Genomic DNA, 19,561 nt, shown 5'->3' with positions numbered 1-19,561 from the left:
CCCTTCCCTTCCCTCCCCTCCCCTTTCCTTTCCTTTCCTTCCCTCCTTCCTTCCTTCCTTTCTTCTTTCCTTCCTTGTTTGCTTCCTTTCTTGTGGCTGTTTAGGTACTCCAGCATTATTTATTAAAAAGAATTTCCTTTTCCTGTATGATTGTTTTGAAACTATTCTCAAAAATTACACTTGTGAGTCAATTTCAGGCTCTTTACCACATTCCACTGGTCTATTTATTATTTCTTCTGCCAACAGCACACTATCCTGGTTACTGTATCTTATAGGAAATCTTGAAGTCAGATATTGTAAGACCTACAACTGTTATTTGTTTTATGTTGTTTGCACACACACTACAGATATCCACTTTCGATTTCTATAATAAAATCCTCAAAACTGAGTCACATGCATGCACCTCCATGCCTGAGGCTCTGCTTTGTGGGTGTGGCCAGATGAAGACCTTCTTTGTCTTACCTGCCTTCACTGATCTGAAGCCAGGCTCACTGCCGTGCCTTTTCCCTCTCAATATTTTTTATATGTCATAAAGGTAATAAAAAATTATCTAAATTTTCACCAAAATTGTAAACTGTTTTAAAATTCAGAAGACCTTGACTGAAGTAAATCATTACTATTTAACTGTATTTCCATGACAAAATATATTTAATTGTGTTTATATTTAATTTATAAATAAGTTAAATTTATTATATTTAAATGTATGTTTTTACAACTTTAAAGTGGACATCATGGCTTACATTCTTCCGAGTGTACAGATTCTTTTTATGAATTATATTTTTAAATTATATATATGACAACATACAAATATACAGAGAGGTTAATTTTATTATTTATATACAATAACTCATTTTCTATAGTCACTTATAAATAACCAAGTAATACCGTTAGGGTGCAATTAGATTTATTATCACATGCTTTTTTTTTTCACTGAAAACTGAGTCTCTTAGAATATTGGGAAGGTCTCTTGTAATATCAGAAATATTCCCATTCTCCAACCTAATATCTTCATGTGATCTGAGGCTACTGTTCTCTATTGATTCATTCTGCGACACACCTATAAAGGCAGGAAATACACATATTTTCACTTGTTTTCTTAATGGAAACTTGAAGCACATTGTGAATATTGTGTGCTAGTATCACGTGAGTTGTTTGTAATTATTAATACTGAAGCTGCAGGTTGAAATTTCCTTCCCTGTACAGAACCCACATTGCTCTCTGACAGATCCTCGTACGTGTGTGTGTGTGTGTGTATGTAAAGTTATATAAGCTATTAGGCAGGTGAAATTTCTTTTTACCCAGCTTGAAGTTCTGCCTTAAATCCCTTTCATTGGCCCCACCTTGCTGCATATACCTGGACGGCAACATGTCAGTATTATCCTCCTATAAAGCCTAGAGTAGACTAGAGATGAACATTACTTTCACTTTTCCTTTTACCAAAGAACCCTGCCATTATGCCGTTTGATTTTCCTGAATAATGGACTTCCTGAGCCGAAGGAATGGCCAAAGTTAACCTTTCTATTTTAATAAGACAGAACACGATACTGTCTTCTTCTCCATCTTTAATCTTTACATTAATCTTTTAAAATGTATGTTTCCTGGCACGCCCAGATGGGTGAATTGCTTGAGGTCAGGAGTTCCAGACCAGCCTGGCCAACATGGTGAAACCCCATCTATACTAACAATACAAAAATTAGCTGGTCATGGTGACGGTCACCTGTAGTCTCAGCTACTTGGGAGGTAGAGGCAGAGGAATCACTTGAACCCAGGAGGCAGAGGTTGCAGTGAATTGACATCTCACCACCCCACTGCAGCCTGGGCAACAGAGTGAGACCCTGTCTCAAAAAATAAATAAATAAAAATAAATAGAATAGAATGTATATTCCTGCAAATGCTGGATTAAAATTATTCTCTGATGGTGCTAGGCGCCTTGAGATCATCCTTGATGCCTGTCCAAGAAGCTGTCTGAAGAGATGAAACATAAGCACCTCATCACTATAACACGTTTTTACATTTGCCCCTTGGCGTGATCAAGCCAACTGAAGCTTGGTAACCTATTGTTAAGTAACCTGGACTGTTCATATCAGGGACCCTTGTATACAAAGCATAGTTAAAAATGACTTTTGTTAGGGTGTGTAGGGAAGAGAAGAGAGTCTTTCTAGATAACATTTATCTGTGTTTGCTGACAAAACTATTGCCATCTGGTTACACAAGTTAATCTCCTAAAGTGTACCCCTCTCCCTTGAGCATAACCAAGCAGACTCTTAGACATGTGAGAAACCAAAAGTGCAGTGGCATGCACAGAGTGAGGGTAAAAATGGGGCAAGGAACTGGGCACAGTGGCTCAGGCCTGTAATCCCAGTGCTTTGGGAGGCAGAGGTGGGCAGATCACTTGAGGTCAGGATTTCGAGACCAGCCTGGCCAACGTGGTGAATCCGCGTCTCTACCAAAATACAAAAATTATCTGGGTGTGGTGGTGCGTGCCTGTAATCCCAGCTACTCAAAAGGTTGAGGCAGGAGAAGCTCTTGAATTCGGGAGCTGCAGGTTTCCATGAGCTGAGATAGCACCACTGTACTCCAGCCTGAGTGACAGAGTGAGACTCCATCTCAAAAGAAAAAAAAAAAAAAAAAAGTGGTATGGCTGGAGTATTGGTGAAATGCAGCTACTCTCCTAATACACAGTTGATACAGATTCTGCTGCCGCCGACAACACTATTGCTTCCATTCATCTTCTCTTTGACGTTATGAATAGATAGGAACATTTAATTGTTAATCTGGCAATGAGACAACAAATATTTTCTTAAATAGCTTTTTGTGGTTTACTTGTCTTTTTTAAAAGAACTGGGGGTAAACTCAAGAAAACTCTCAATTTTTCCATCGTTCTCATGTATCAAAAATAGTTCATGACGCAGCAGATAGAAGATTAATACTCAAGTTCCTTCTGTTTTCCCGGACCAAAAGAAAGTCTTCTATTTGAGTTATGTCATTTATTCCCATATATTATTCATGGCCAACTTACAGAATGAATTAGCTACACCTCTTAGTATAATATTTGGCCAATTCCCTCTCCTCTAGAGATTATATTCACATTTTTTTGTGAGTTAAATAATAAAAAACATTAAAATGTCAGTCATCCATAATATTAAGAAGAACCTATTTTAAAAGGTTAATGAAGATGACAGTTCTTGCAGCAGAAACACTGATCATATCTGGGGCGAAGGGGACCGTCCTACGTTGATTTCCCTATCCCACATTTTCCAACTGTGTTTGAACATCTTCATTGATGGTTTCGGTAAATACTCTTCATGATGAAGCCAGAAAAATCAAGAATTCAGAGGCCACTATTCTCACTGTGTTGGCGAAGTGAGGGAAGATAGATTCTTCTATCATCTCAGCAGAGAATTGCTTATTTTATCCAGATTTATAGTGTCTGCAGAACAAGAATTCTGTCACTCAAGATGACTCCAGCCATTATTTATTTATCAGCTCGGGTAAAAGTTATAAGTCACAGTACACCGGACAGCTGCTGGTTTTGCCTGTTCATCCATCATTCCCTCTTTGTCTGTTAACACTGAAGATTTTCCTCTGAAAACCACCTTTTCTCACTTTCAGCCCCTGTAGTTTGCATGTGTTTGATCACATCCCTCCAAGTCTCCCAGGGAGCGTCTGTCTCAGAAGCTGGACACAGAGGCTGACCATACCTAGGTTATGTGGGCATCTTGAACCAAGAGATACACCTATATCTTCACTTGAACTATGAAGGGGACGGCTAATGGGTACAAACAGAGTTAGACAGAATAAATAAGTTCTAGTATTTGAATGCATAACAGGTGACTACAGTGACTAAACAGTAACTTATTGTACATTTTTAAATGACTAAAAGAGTATAATTGGAACATTCATAACTCAAAAAATGCTAAATGCTTGAAGTGATGGATGCCCCCTTTAACCTGATATGATTATTGCAAATTGTATACCTGTATCCAAATATCTCATGTACCTCATATATACACCTACTATGTACTCATACAAGTTAAAAATTTTAAAACATTAAAAAAAGAAAGATGATCCTTTCTGCTCAAGTTCCTAGCTGATACAATGTACATAGGGTGCTGCTCAGGGCAATATGGAGAAAAACACACCATACTAAGTCCACACCAAAGAAAGAAGACAAAGAGAGAGAAGAAAGGCTTTAATCTTCAGGCCCTTACATTTTTTTTTTCTTAAGTTTCTTTGAGTAGGGCAATTGTCTCTTGCAACTAAAAGCATACTAAGGAATAAATAATCAATCCTGTTATTAATGATAAGACAGGAAAGAATAATAGACACAACAAGTAAGAGGATTCAGAGAGCAGAAACTGTCTGGGACTAGCTGTCTGATGTCATTGACGACATTGATTGTTGGTGTAAGCAGACACGGCTGGAATAAATTTTGATGGTCACATTCTTGAGGAAAGGCTGAACCCTGATATCCCCTGGAACAGAGATGCTGTGAGATTTCCTACAGAGGCAGGGAGGAGGAATGTTTGCTGCATTGTATTTGTCAGGCTTTGAAGAGTATTGGATGGTGTTTTTAAATAAGGAGTCCTCAGTTTAAACAGAACAAAATCTGTGTACAGAAAAGTAGCTATGTACTCCTCAAATCACACAGGAGTGAGGAGTAACAGAGCCAGATTTCAAAGCCAAGTCTGCCTGAAGTGAATGGGCATGTTCATCTACTATAACTTACTAATAACTTTAGGGACACCAGTTACTTTACTAAGGCAAACAGTTGCTTTTTGGGGAGTAATAGACATATGAGATCAAAATGACCTCACCCACCATCAGCCACAGTGCCTGATATCTTTGTTATTAGAGATTCCTTTGAATTCCGATTTTTTAAATAGCTGTGCTTTGGAGCAGAGGGCTTAATGTATGTCTAAATATATCATACTGAATACCTTTTTCAAATCAGAACGGGATTTTTGCCAGCATTAAACCCTTGAATCTTATTGATGGCTCTGCATGTTATATAAAACTCTTTAGTTTACAAAGAATTTTTGGCACAGTTTAATGTGAACATAACCGGACCTCATGAACTCATGAGATGGTTGAACCTTGGGACGTCAGCATAGTTTGAGGGTGGAGGAGCAGAGCGTATGAAATGTTAACTGGAAAGACAGGAAACATTTAAAGATGATACAACTTTGTGCAGGAAGAGTATGTGAATTTGTTTTATCTGCAGTCCATGATGAAAAGGAAATCTTACAGAATAAAAATTGTGATTAGTTGCAATATGAATAAGCAGGCTCTGCTATTATACAAAAACATGAATGGATTATCAAGCATAAAAGGAAAGCTAAAAAATTCACCAAGATTAAAAAATAGCATCCGGGCCAGGCACAGTGGCTCCTGTCTGTAATCCCAGCAATTTGGGAGGCTGAGGAGGGCAGATCACCTGAGGTCGGGGGTTCAAGACCAACCTGACCAACATGGAGAAAACCCGTCTGTACTAAAAATACACAATTAGCTGGGTGTTGTGGCGCATGCCTGTAATCCCAGCTACTCGGGATGCTGAGGCAGGAGAATCGCTTAAACCCAGGAGGCGGTGAGCAGAGATGGCGCCATTGTACTCCAGCCTGGGCAACTAGAGCAAAATTACGTCTCAAAAAATAAAAAATAAAAAGTAATAAAAAATAAAAAAGCAGCATCCAAGATATATGTTGAGCCAACATCCTTTGAAACTTACTGTAGTCACCGTTACAAAAAAAAGAGAAGCTCAAAGGAACTGAAGAATTCCTGAGAGCACACTTAATGTAGTTAATTTATCTGATAGGGCGTTAGAAGTCTGCAAATTAGGTTGCTGAAATACAGTCACTGATCTCGGAGGAAATGTGATTACTGAGTTTGTTAGAATCCAGATGAAGAAATGCCACTGCACTTCATTCAATATGCGTTTTGAGGAACTGAACCATACCAGAATCAACACACGCTTTTAGGAGGTCAACAGGAAGTCCTTGCAAAATGGGGTTCTTTCACTTACACGTGCATCGACATTACCTGGTGGGCTTATAAAAAAAAAAAAAAGTTGTTGAAACGCACTTCAGGAGTGTCAGAGAGTCCAGACTGAGACTTGAGAATTTGCATTCTTAACAAAGTTCAAGGTGAATTTGTTTCTAATGCTGCTGGTCCAGGAAGCATGCACTGAGCAGCTCTTGGAATGCCATGGTGAGCTGTGCTGAGCCAGCCATTTGACGGCATACTTTGGGAACCAACTGAAGAAGTCCAGGTGTTGCATAAGCATGGTAACAAGCTGTATATTTTTGTGTATTTGGAGACAAGGTCTCTCTCTGTCCCCTAGGCTGGAATGCAGTGGTGTGATCATAGCTCATTGCAGCATCCGCCTCCCAGGCAATGCTCCCACTTCAGCCTCCTGAGTAGCTGGAACTACAGGCATGCACCATGGTCAGCTATTTTTTTTTTTATTTTTTATAAAGGTTGGGGTCACACTATGTTGCCCAGACTGGTCTCGAACTCCTGGGCTCAAGTGATCCACCCACCTCGGCCTCCCAAAACGCTGGGATTATAGGAGTGAGCCACTGCACCTGGCTCCTCAAGCTGTATTTTCCTATTTAAAAGAAAAATAAATAAATAAACTTTATTGTGTATGCTTGATGTTTAGAACATAATGTCATGGAATATCGTCAAAAGTTAAATGATGACTATAGTGAAGCAGATTAACATATCTAGCATCTCACATAGTTTCTTTCCTTGTGTGCAACAAGAACAGCTAAAATCTCCTCATTAACTAAAATCTCTAAGACAGTTCAATTTTATTAACTTGATTCCTCATATTATACTTAATCTGCAGGTCTCTTTCCTCATATTTCTGTTGACTGTGCTGTAGGTGACGAGAAAAAGTCTTGCCATGCCTTTGCTCACTTCAGGTGCCTAAATTGGGCGTCATGCATGCATCATGTTCTCTACAGGTTTCCTAACCTCCAAAAAATGTGGAATTCACTCTATATCATTTAAGTAGATGATATGTTAAGTAAAGGTTATTGAGTTAATCACAGAATTATTAGAATGGCCAAAGAAATATATTCAAAGATAAGATTGCAGGGAAAAAGCTGCAAGCCATACCCCAACCTGGCCTTCTGCTGCATCCCAATGAGGTGGTTTAACTTGCACGCCATTGTCAACCCACAACCAAACTACATTAGGAAACTTCTCTGAAATCTTCCTCATGTCCCCAGCTGCTACTCTTAGAACAGAGTGGATTCTCCACACAGAGCCTTTGTCCTAAAGTGGCTCACCTCTGTGTGGGGTCTGGAGGTGCATAAGAACCTTTCACAAGCCCGTACACTAACCACAAGCAAACCGAGAAATGTATATTTCTGGAGTCTACGTTGAAAAGGCACTTTTTAGAACGTGCAGATTGATCCAAATTTAGGGAAAATGTTCCAAAAATATCAGATGGCCTTTTCAGTGGGTGTTCTGGTTTATTGTTTAACAAATGATGCCAAAACTTGGTGACTTAAGACGATGATTTGTCATCTCTCCTAGTTGAGTGGGTAGATGGGAATGAGCTAGGCAGTCCTTGCTTAAGGTTGCTCATGCGTTTGCAGTCAGAAGTGGTTGGACCCATCTCATCTGGGAAAGGCTGCATGTCCAAGCTGTTTCACCAACATGGATGCCAGTCAATGTTTTCTATCGACTGAGTGTCATCTGGGGCTATGATCCAAGTGCTTACACATGTCTTTTCTTTGATGTATGAGCTTCTCATAGCACCATTGCTGAATTGAAGAGAAAACAACAGAAGAAGTGTGTATGTGAGGCAGGAACATGAAGAAGCCTCCAGTTTCTCTAAAGGACTACTCCTGGATTTGGACAGCGTCACTTCCACTGTATTTCCATTGATCACAGGATTTGCCTAGAATCAGAAGGCAGAGTGGCAATATCACATTGCAAAATAGCATGCAGGATAAGAACTGTTTCTGTGTCCCTCTTTGGAATATGCAATCTGACAGATTGCTATTTAAAAGTGGACAGATGGAGCATTTTTGCAGCTAACTCAACAAACACCCATAACACATGCACGCACACACACAAACACACACTATATCTTGATATTCAGTCAAAATTATTTCTTTCTTGACTTTAAATACTATGATAATTATCTTTACTGCCTACTTACCTATAAACACTAAGCCAGAAGCCAGAGTTTGAGATCTATCACTGTGATAGAAGTAGGAAAGAGAAAAAGCATTTGACAAAATTTAACACCCTTTCATGATAAAAACTCTCAACAGAATAAGTATAGAGGGATTGTAACTCAACACAATAAAAGCCATAAATGACAAAGTGGTAGCTAATATCATACTCAGTGGTGACATGTTGACAGCTTTTCTCTGGGTTCAGGGAGAAGACAAGGATGCCCACTTTCAGTACTTTTCTACAGAGTTGTGGAAGTCTGAGCTGGAGCAATTAGACAAGAGAAATAAATAAAAGTCACCCTAATAGGAAAGGAAAAAGTGAAATTGTCTGTTTGCTGACAACATGATCTTATATAGAGAAAACTGTAAACACTCCACTAAAAGCTGATGGAATTGATAAATAAATCCAGTAAAGTCACAGGATACAAAATCAACACACAAAATTCGTAGCATTTTTGTACACTAATAAAAAGCTATCTGGAAAAGGTATAAAGAAAAGAATCCTATTTACGACAGCAACAACAAATTAAATACTTACGTATAAATTTAAAGTGGTAAAAGACTTGTATACAGAAAACTGTAAAACTCATGAAAATTTTTAAAAAATCACACAAATAAATGGAAAGGTATGCTTTGCTTATTGCTTAGTAGAATTAACATTGTTAAAATGTCCATACTATCCAAAGTGATCTACAGATTCATTGCAGCCACTATTTAAATTCTAATGTTATTTTTCACAGAAATGAAAAAAAAATTCTTAAATTTGCATGAGACCATAAAAGACCCCAAATAGTCACAATCTTAAGTAAAAAGAACAAAGCTCCTGCAGCCAATTAAGCCAGCTGAGTTCCTTTCCTCATAGGGGTCCAATGTGCAATGGCCGCAAACAGCCACTTCCTTGTAGTGTATGCTGCCCGTTTCTTGTATGGGTTGCTCTAAGGGACCTTGGAGACAGGCTTTCAGATGTATGTTCTTGCCTCTGAACTTGCACTACCCCAATGCAGGCTCCAAACAGACATGTAAGGTGCCTTGGAAAAGGCCCAGGGCACTGTGGACAGGGTTCACATTGGCCAAGTTATCATGTCCATTTGCACCAAGCTGCAGAACAAGGAGCATGTGATTGAGGCCCTACGCAGGGCCAAGTTCAAGTTCCCTGGCTGCCAGAAGATCCATGTCTCGAAGAAGTGGGGCTTCACCAAGTTCAATGTGGATGAATTTGAAGACATGGTGGCTGAGGAGTGGCTCATCGCAGATGGCTATGGGGTCAAGTACATCCCCAGTCATGGCCCTCTGGACAAGTGGTGGGCCCTGTATTCATAAGGGCTTCCACTGTGCTGCCCCCTCTTAACACTCACCAATAAATTCTACCTCCTGTCAAAAAAAAAAAAAAAAAAAAAAAAAAAAAGAAGCATCAGACTATCTGACTTCAAGATATATTACAAAGCACTTATAATCAAAACAGCATGGTACTCACATAACAACATATTGACCAAAGGAACAGGACAGAAAGCCCAGAAATAAACCCTTGCATTTATAAGCAATTGAGTTTTGACAAATGTGCCAAGAACATTCAACTTTGAAAGGACAACCTCTTCAATAAATGGTGTTGGGAGAACTGTTCATCTCATGAAGACATCTATGAGGACTGTGTTTTCGTGAGAACAGAAGAGGTTAAAACAAATAAAATGATAAAAGAGAATGAGGCATATTGAAGTGACTTCATTGCCTAGGGTAATACCTGAGATTCATTGCCTCACAGCCACGGAAAACTATGACTCAGATCACCAGAGTGAGGTTAGGAGCAGAAGTTTAATAGGTGAAAGAAAGAGAAGAGCTCTCTGTACAGACAGGGGTCCCAGAGAAAATGAGTTGCTGCTTCCACAATGAAGTACAGGAGGTTTTATAGATGAGCTTGAGGAGGTGGTGTTTAATTTACACAGGGCATGAGAGATCGGTCAGCCCAGGTGTGCCATTTGCATAGCATGCAAAAATCTGGCCACCCCCATTCTAATATTTTATCACGCAGAAATCTACTGGCACCATGTTGCCTGTTCCTTTACTGTACACGTGGTGACAAAGAAAAGGGAGGATAGAGCCTCTGGGTTGAACATACCTGGCCTCAGGCAGTGCCGATTTTCAGGCCCTCATCTTTGTTTGGGGTTCTCCAGAACAGTACCTACAGAAAGAGCTGCAGTCTTGCTTCCCACCTAACCACTAGAAACCTACCTGAAATATGCATCTAACCATGTCACTGTCAAAGTTAAATAAAAGTAAAACCAAACTTTTTTGTTGTTGTTTAAGAGCCACTGCCTTAGCAGGATGCCAGAGGGCCTCAGTGACCTGGTGGCTGCTCCTGACTCCATCTGTAAAGGACTTTCCCACTGAAATTTCCTGCATAGACTGTGGAGTGCCCTACCACAGGACTCTGCATAAGCTGTCCCATTATTAAAAGGTTAACCCCCCTGATTTTTATCTACACAATACCTACTCTTCCATTCTGTAAGGACTTCACTCAGGCATCACCTTCAAAAAATTTCCTTGTAGCCTCCGTTCCTTGTCCTGAGTTGGATTCTCTTCTCTTCTCTGCTCTCATGAGTGCATCCTTCTAACAAGTCCTTAGCCTATTTTACTATCTCGTGTTGTGTCTATCTCCATGACAGGGCTTGAAGCCTTCTGCAGGCAGGGATCATGTCCTATTTTTATTTTTGTATCCATTGCCCATAGCATAGGCGGTCAAAAAATACTTGTTGAACAAATAATTTTGTGTTCTTCCTCATCGTTTGGAAGAAACGTTGCATTCTCAATAAGATGTTTAGTATTCTTTGTAAATGTTCTAGGAAACAGTATAAGGTACTTTGGGTTTATTTCCATCAATTTGCCAAATTTCAGAGTTTTGTAGCTGTAGGTAACAAGCAAAACTAAGTAAGAGATGCACACTTGGTAGTCAGGGCCAAAATGTTATTAGCCCTTTCTCATTTGTGCCACTGATGTACAATCATGTCTTTGTAGAAAGAGAGAGCTAACTTATTTTCCACGGAAATTGTGGCACAGATCACATACCAACCCTGAATTGGTTAATCGTTCTTCAACACCATAAAAATTATCTCTACCAATAACATTGTAATCCACACCTTAGTTCTGAAGGATTTTTGTTCATTCAAAAGTGATCATCATTTGGTAGTCAGTGACATCCAGTCTTCTAAATTTTGAGAGGTCATTTTCCCAAGCTCTGAGATGAATGAAATATATTCAAGAAAAAACAAAAACAAAACAAGAAGCTTATTTGAGAAGGACTTAGCAAGGTCAATTTTGCAAAGTTAAATTCCTAAGTACAAATATTTTGATTTGAACATGTATAGATAGCACAGCCCATTCCTTTCAAAGGCTTGTACCACTACACAATTTATGGAATAAACTACACAGAAACAGCCAGTGGCAATATCAGAAATGCAGCAGCCAAACCTAAATGAATTATTCACATAATAAGCCCCTGTCAATTACTAGTTAAAAATAATGTGTGTGAGTGTAACAGAGAAATATCTGTTACAATTATTGTGAAATTTGACTTCTTAATGTTTCTTCCATAACATATGTTCTTAAACATCATGTAAGCTCAGGAAGGTAGTGGGGGGGCCTGTTCTCTCTGGCAACAGGTGATACATCTCCTCTCTGTCACTGAATCTCAAAGGAAACCATACAGAATGGAGGAGAGAAAGTTTGGCAAGAGATGAGCAATAATCTAACTTTAATTCTGTTCCCCTGTTTCTGAGTGCTCAGCTGGGGCATGTGGCTCATTATGCATTCATGAAAACATTTTGCCATTGTGTGAGCCTACCAAGACAATCGATTTAGACAACACAATAGCTTGGGAGTGATAGGGCCACACTCCAAATTTCAGAAGTACCAGGACACACAAAATCAAAACAAACTATTTTAGTGATAATTGAATTTCACTCAGATTTAGCCACACAAAAAATGAACAATAAGGGAGTTGCTTCCAAATGCAATTTTAGAAAATAATGGAGGTGGCAAGAATCAGAAATACACACTCGCCATTAACATTCAGAAATAATTTGTGTCAACAATTTTACATATATGATGTATGTATGTCCTTATTTTAAGAAGCATAAAGCTATTTATAGCTAAAGAATTAAGCCTGTTAAATCACTTGATTATGGAGAAAAACAACAGCTTTCAGTGTTTTCTATCTGCAGGGCAGCAAATTGTCTTTAGGGACAATTTTAATATATGCCAGGAAGAACATTTATGCAAATGACACCTTCTCTAGAGCCAATGTTAAGAAAAGACTTCCTAAGTAAAATTGTTGCCCTGACTCATGAAACTTAACTCAGCTAAAGGAAGATGTACACTGGCCTCTTGTAACGTTTGAACTGTTTGAATCTGGTGCTTTTATTTGCAAAGGTGAGCCCTGAGGTTTTGCTTTTAATGAGAGCAGCCATTTTCTTTCTTTTTAACGCAGTTCAGAGTCGCTCTGCCACATTCAACAACAGTTTCCAAAGAATCTGCCTTTAGAAGTGACAGCATAAGCAGCTACTGAGTGGCTATTTTTCTACTAAGATAATTAAGATTAATTAAGATTCATGATACATCATTGATCTATACATGCTTAATAAAAATTATGCATAATAAGACAATTTCTATAAGGGAAATCTGAGACTTGCTGCTTCTGGGTTTTGTTTGTTTCTTTGTTTGTTTTTTGGAGACAGAGTTTCCCTCTTGTTGTCCAGGCTGGATTGCAATGGCACGATCTCGGTTCACCGCAACCTCCGCCTCCCAGGTTCAAATGATTCTCCTGCCTCAGCCTCCCGAGTAGCTGGGATTACAGGAACATGCCACCACACCCAGCTAATTTTTGCATTTTTAGTAGAGAAGGGGTTTCTCCATGTTGATCATGCTGGTCTCAAATTCCTGACCTCAGATGATCCAACCACCTAGGCCTCCCAAAGCGCTGGCATTACAGGCATGAGCCACGGCACCCGGCCTTTTTTTTTATTTTAATGTTAGTAACTCTCCCCTTTCCTTCTCATGTTGCACCATAAAGCGTTGATAAAGTACACAGAGGAATTACTAGGATAATACCAGACAAGCTGCATTCACCAGTAAATAGATCAGATAGACACTCAGTTATTAAGAGAGTTGTTCAGACATGGAGTGTGTGCTTTAATAAGATCTTTGGAACATGTAGAAATAATATTTATTCTGTTGTAGAATTCAGGGTTTGTATAACTCCCTGGGAAACATAGATTGTTATTTAGATACGTAATAAAGAATATGAATCAAAGAAAAACGACAAGATTATTTTAGCTCGTGTTTCCTCGTTCTTAGAAGCTGTTAGAGTAGGTAGGTTAGGCGGACATGAGTAAGGCAGGAGAGGGAACCCCCAGGAATGTCAGGTGACCATTAAGCGATGGTCAGGTGGTTATTAAACTATCCCTGTAATGTAATAATTGGTTGCAGCGAGTGCCAGGGAAAGATAGTCTCCCAATAGATAGAAAATACCTGACGCTGGTGATCAGCAGCTTCTGATAAGATTTCAGGAGCTGGGTGAGTGGGCTCAAACGTGGCACCAAGAAGCAAAATAGTGGAGTTTAACTGGTATATGACCTTCCTCTAGGAATGGTCAACTGGTAAATGAAAAACGCCTCAAGTAGGAGCAACACACACCGGGGTCTGTTGAGGGGTGGAGGGTGAGGGAGGGAACTTAGAGGACGGGTCAACAGGTGCAGCAGGTGCAGCAAACCACCATGGCACATGCCTACCTATGTAAAGAAGCACCACGGCACCCGCGTACCTATGTAACGAACCACCACGGCACCCGCGTACCTATGTAACGAACCACCACGGCACCCACGTACCTATGTAACAAAGCACCCGCCTACCTATGTGACAAACCACCACGGCACCCACGTACCTATGTAACGAACCGCCATGGCACCCACATAGCTATGTAACAAACCACCGCACACCCACGTACCTAGATAACAAACTAGCACGGCACCCGCCTACCTATGTAACAAAGCACCCGCATACCACTGTAACAAAGCACCACGGCACCCGCGTGCCTATGTAACAAAGCACCTGCGTACCTCTGTAACAAAGCACCACGGCACTCACCTACCTATGTAACAAAGCACCCGCATACCTATGTAACAAACCACCACGGCACCCGCTTGCCTATGTAGCGAACCTCCATGGCACCCGCGTAACTATGTAATGAAGCACCAGGGCACCCGCCTAGCTATGTAACGAATCACCACGGCACGTGCGTACCTATGTAAGGAACCATCACGGCACTTGCGTACCTATGTAGCGAACCTCCACGGCACCCGCATAACTATGTAATGAAGCACCACGGCACCCGCATAGCTATGTAACGAATCACCACGGCACGTGCGTACCTATGTATGGAACCGTCATGGCACCTGCGTACCTATGTAGCGAATCTCCACCGCACCCGCGTAACTATGTAAGGAAGCACCACGGCGCCCGCTTACCTATGTAACGAACCACCACGGCGCCCGCCTACCTATGTAACGAAGCACCCGCCTACCTATGTGACAAACCACCATGGCACCCACGTACCTATGTAACGAACCGCCATGGCACCCGCATAGCTATGTAACAAACCACCGCACACCCACGTACCTAGGTAACGAACCAGCACGGCCCCGCCTACCTATGTAACAAAGCACCCACGTACCACCGTAACAAAGCACCATGGCACCTGCGTACCTATGTAACAAACCACCACACACCCGCGTACCTCTGTAACAAACCACCATGGTACCCGCGTACCTATGTAGCAAACCTCCACGGCACCCGTGTAACTATGTAATGAAGCACCACGGCACCCGCCTAACTATGTAACGAATCACCACAGCACGTGCGTACCTATGTAATGAACCATGACAGCACCCGCTTACCTATGTAGCGAACCTCCATGGCACCCGCATAACTATGTAACGAACCACCACGGCATGTGCGTACCTATGTAAGGAACCATCACGGCACCCGCGTACCTATGTAGCGAACCTCCACGGCACCTGCCTAGCTATGTAATGAAGCACCACGGCACCCGCCTAGCTATGTAATGAAGCACCATGACACCCGCCTAGCTATGTAACAAATCACCACGGCACGTGCGTACCTATGTAAGGAACCATCACAGCACCTGCGTACCTATGTAGCAAACCTCCACGGCACCTGGGTAACTATGTAACGAAGCACCACGGCACCTGCGTACCTGTGTAACGAACCACCACATGACCCGCGTACCTATGTAACAAACCTGCAGGTTCTGTACATGTATCCCGGTTTTCCTTTCTTAAGACAGTTTTAAAAAATAAGAAAGAAAAAAGAACAACACCTAAAGTGAGCATATGCACAGCTTCAGTAAACACACTCAGCATGTGGCCCCTCCCAAGTGCTGGCAGGCCACTGCCCATGCAGACAGCCCACCCCAAGGGAAGAATCAAGCGAGCAGAACTGCAAACTCCAGAATCACACTGATGTGTAAAACCCCAAGTCACGAATGAAATAGGGTACTTGGATCTCTCAAGTCACCCGCTGGGCCCTCTTCCAAGTGTACTTTATTTACTTCCTTTCGTTTCTGCTCTGAAACTTTTTAACAAACTCTCAGTCCTGCTCAGAAACTGACCTTGGTTTCTTCCCCTGCCTTAAACTTACTTCTGCCCCTCAGCAGAATTCTTTCCTCCAAGGAGACAAGGATCAGATGGCGTTTGCTGCAGATCTGTGGGATTTGCCACTGGTAACAAAGCTTTGTAATAGAAAAACGCATTCTTCTAATTTTGAAATAAAACTAAATTTTACCCAACCTTTCATCGCTGTCCAGAAATGACAAAAAAGTAACTAACCTTTTCTGAAACTGCATCTAATTGTGTTTTATATTTTCCTGCTGTGTATTTTCAGAGTATGATGTTAACTTAAAAATTTGAGAGTCATACTATAAATTAAGAAATACTTCACAACAATAGACTTAGGGCAGCACTTAATGCTTAAATATAGCACTTAATGATTAAATATAGTTATTTATTATTAACAAGTAATTGTCCATTCTGGCAGTTTGGTAAAGAGGATTTAAAAAAATAAATTGCCCAAAATGTCTATATTAGCAATATACACAAAATATATGAAGACAATGACACTCTTTGATTTTCTCATGAAACTTTTATACAAAATTCAGTCTAACTAGGAAACATCTCACATAAAGAGGAAAATTCTACCACTATTTCTGTAGTGAAAATGAAGCAAGTCGTTGGTAATTGAGAGTTAAGCACAAATCTCCTATAAGATCTTGGGAGATAAAGATAGGCAGAGATGGTACAATGAACTTGGCAACAACTAGCATATTATATGAATGTAAAATCTCTTTTGGTCATAATTTTGTGAAATCATGGAATTTTATAGTGCAGGGTTCCAATTATTATTGACTACAAGATGAAGATTCATTTGTATTTATACGTAAACTCTTACTTACTTAAAATCTTTGGGGCTTATTGGCTTTGTATATGTTTCTAGTGTGTATTTTTTTAAGTTTCTTTTTATATATTTTGTGTCTTTTGTTCTGTATCATAGCCCAGAATTTAGAAAGGCCTGGTATATAATAGGCTCTTGAGAAACATTTGCTGTTTAATTAATAAATGTTGTTAATGAGAGAAGCAGATCAAAATTTGTGAACATAACTTTTTCTTGAATTTTTGTTTCTGGAAAAACTAAGGCTATATGAGTGATATTCACAAAGTATAAATGTTGCTACTCCTCACTGGTTCTTGGGAAGGGTATAACCCTGCCGAGAGCAAAGAAGTCACATCTCAGCTTTAACTTTTAAAAAGGACTTTTCAAACACTCTGAAGAAGGTCTACCATCCTATAAAACTTGTGAGAAAAGAACACTCGGTGCTGGACTTTAAATACCAAGAGAGAGGTTTGGTGAACTTATCATAGAATCTTTACTGTAATCGACAACATTAGTAAGATGAAAAGTATGAAAAAAAAAAAAACAGCTTTCTCATGCGATACAAGAGTGCCATAAAAGCCTTTTTCTTGGACCTGAGACTGGGGGTGGAAAGGAGTGAAAATTCAGAGAAACCATCAAGAAAGCATTGGGGCTGCAGTGGGCCCTACCTCCCGTGGCTTCCTCTTGATAGAAAAGCACCGGCGGGTTTCAGGGGCTTAGAGACTCCATGTAAGTTTTATGGATTCAGTGTTAGGAAACTTTTCCCTCCACTTTCTGCTTGGAATTCTGAGGAGGCCACCATACAGTAGAATAAAAATGACGATGTAATGTTTACAGACAGAGGACCTGCAGATGCCTAGCACACATTTGACTCCCCATTCCTTCTCTGTCTCTCCAGCATGCATGAAATATGACAATTAAAGTCCCCTGGCCCTCATAGGAGACACAGAAGATGGCTAAGAATTGAGAATTAGCATACTGCTAGGGAATTGCTGCCATATAGACCCAGGAGACTGCATATCCAAGAGCATAAGCTGGGTAACCCAGGGAGAAGGGAGAGAAGACTCCCTGCATCTTTGAGGATCGGCCACATCACAGGGAGTGGGGAGGAAGCAGTGCCCGTGGGCCTGGCTCTACATATTGAACTTGTGGGAGGAAACGGACCACCAGCTGCTCCACTCATGGACCCATGAGCAGTGAGTCAGTGAGGGAACCGGTGGGAAAACACACCTCAGTGGGGCCCAGGAAGCACCACTAGACAGACCAAGGACAGGTACCCAGGACCAGACCAGGATATGGAACTGAACACCGAACTCCTCCTCATAAAAGTGAGATCATAGAAACTACGTGGAGGAGGAGAAGGCGGAAAGAAAGAATCATCAGCTTACTAAAATTGAATCTTGAATTTAACTAAATACTTGGAAAATTATCAAACACAACTGGCTAAATTCCATTGAAATAACACAAATACATTTTCAATCTTTGGTGGAATTGGCATTTCCAGGGATAAACTGAATTCAGTTATCAAGAAATCAGCACGAGGGCCAGGTGCAGTGGCTCATGCCTGTAATTCCAATGCTGGGAGGCCAGGAGTTAGAGACCAGCCTGGTAACATAGCAAGACCCCCTTCTCTACAAAATAAAAAAAATAAATAAATAAAATGACTTTGCTCAGAGACAGAACAAACTAAAATTTTTTTTAAAAAGAGAGAAAAATAAAAATAAAATATCCAGGTGCACACCTGCAGTCCTAGGTACTTGGGAGGCTGAGAAGAGGGTATCACTTGAGCCCAGGAGTGATAATTGCACCACTGCACTCCAGCCTGGGCACAGAGAAGGACCCTGTCTCTAAACAACAACAACAACAAAAACTGCCACGGCAAAGTTGAGGGACAGCACTTCTATCCTCGGAGCAATGAATGATAAAATGATGGATTAGAAATAGCCACTTTCCACCCACAAGAAGATTGCAATCTAGTGGGAGAAACATTTGCACAAAAAAGAAAAATAAAAACAAAGTATTCCTAAGGAAAAATTGAAAGAGTATCAGATATATAATTACAATGATCCTTAGTTGAAAATTAAAAATTGAAAGGCATGGAGCTACCTTTTTTTCCTATTTCTATACTAACATTCTACAATAGCAAGTGAATCTTCTCCTATTGTCCCAGTGGAGGGACAATAGGAGATTTTGAGATTTGCATTTCAGTGGCAGAAGGAGAAAGTTAATGATTGTAAGGCCATCTCTAAATTACTTAAAACTCTTTCAGACATAGTTTTCTGTAGAATGGGATGACCATCACATATCTCAAAAGTTAAATGTAATTATGTTTCTCAGATACTTTGTAGACTGTTGGTATTTCGGTAGGTAGCTAGATTATATGATTCTCGCTTCTCCGAGATTAACAGTGGTTTTAGATGTTGTAACCCAAGAAAATCACAATACAGCAAAAGCAATCTTGAGCTAACTACAAGGTCTCTAGATCTTATTTTAATTTTTTAATTATGTGAAGGAACTGGGTATATCATGTACCTATGAAAAATTTTAATTTGATATTTTGCCCTTATTATGTAACATGGGATAGAATCATCAAATGTATGAGTGAGCAACATGGTAATGTCACTGTAAAGGCTCTGTTATAACCCATTACTCATTCCTGAGCTTAGCATTGTAAAGATACCAATACTGATCTCTAGCTATAAAAACCAGTCTGGAATTATTTGCTACACCATAGTAATCGTTCCTTATGTATTATAAAGGGATTCAAAATTAGTGGTCTTAGGAAAATCTTTATCTGCAAGATCTGTTTGGCAACTTCTCTTGTTTAAATTGCAGGGGATGTCAGCTTCAACCACCGACCTTTAATACAT

The 19,561-nt window shown here is 40.2% G+C and overlaps 1 long non-coding RNA gene and 1 other non-coding gene across 5 annotated transcripts; one reads left to right on the top strand and one right to left on the bottom strand.

The window, feature by feature from the left end:
* Positions 1 to 7,461: 7,461 nt before the first annotated feature.
* On the bottom strand, positions 7,462 to 15,077 carry LOC129524139 (uncharacterized). 4 transcript variants are annotated; one of them, XR_008667821.2, is made up of 3 exons: positions 15,012 to 15,077; positions 11,327 to 11,424; positions 7,462 to 7,912 (listed from the first exon to the last, which is right to left on the bottom strand). It is a non-coding gene; the product is annotated as an uncharacterized lncRNA (long non-coding RNA). The 4 variants fall into 4 exon arrangements; XR_008667819.1 differs by lacking the exon at positions 15,012 to 15,077 and adding an exon at positions 14,519 to 14,545; XR_008667817.2 differs by lacking the exon at positions 15,012 to 15,077 and adding an exon at positions 14,128 to 14,501.
* Positions 9,019 to 9,152, top strand: LOC115935686 (small nucleolar RNA SNORA70). The gene has a single exon (XR_004071306.1). It is a non-coding gene; the product is annotated as a small nucleolar RNA SNORA70 (small nucleolar RNA).
* Positions 15,078 to 19,561: the final 4,484 nt, after the last annotated feature.

This window comes from Gorilla gorilla, chromosome 7, assembly GCF_029281585.2.
Source record: "Gorilla gorilla gorilla isolate KB3781 chromosome 7, NHGRI_mGorGor1-v2.1_pri, whole genome shotgun sequence".
In the NCBI taxonomy this organism is placed as follows: domain Eukaryota; kingdom Metazoa; phylum Chordata; class Mammalia; order Primates; family Hominidae; genus Gorilla; species Gorilla gorilla.
The sequence above is the reverse complement of the archived record's forward strand: the minus strand, read 5'-3'. Positions and strand labels throughout refer to the sequence as shown.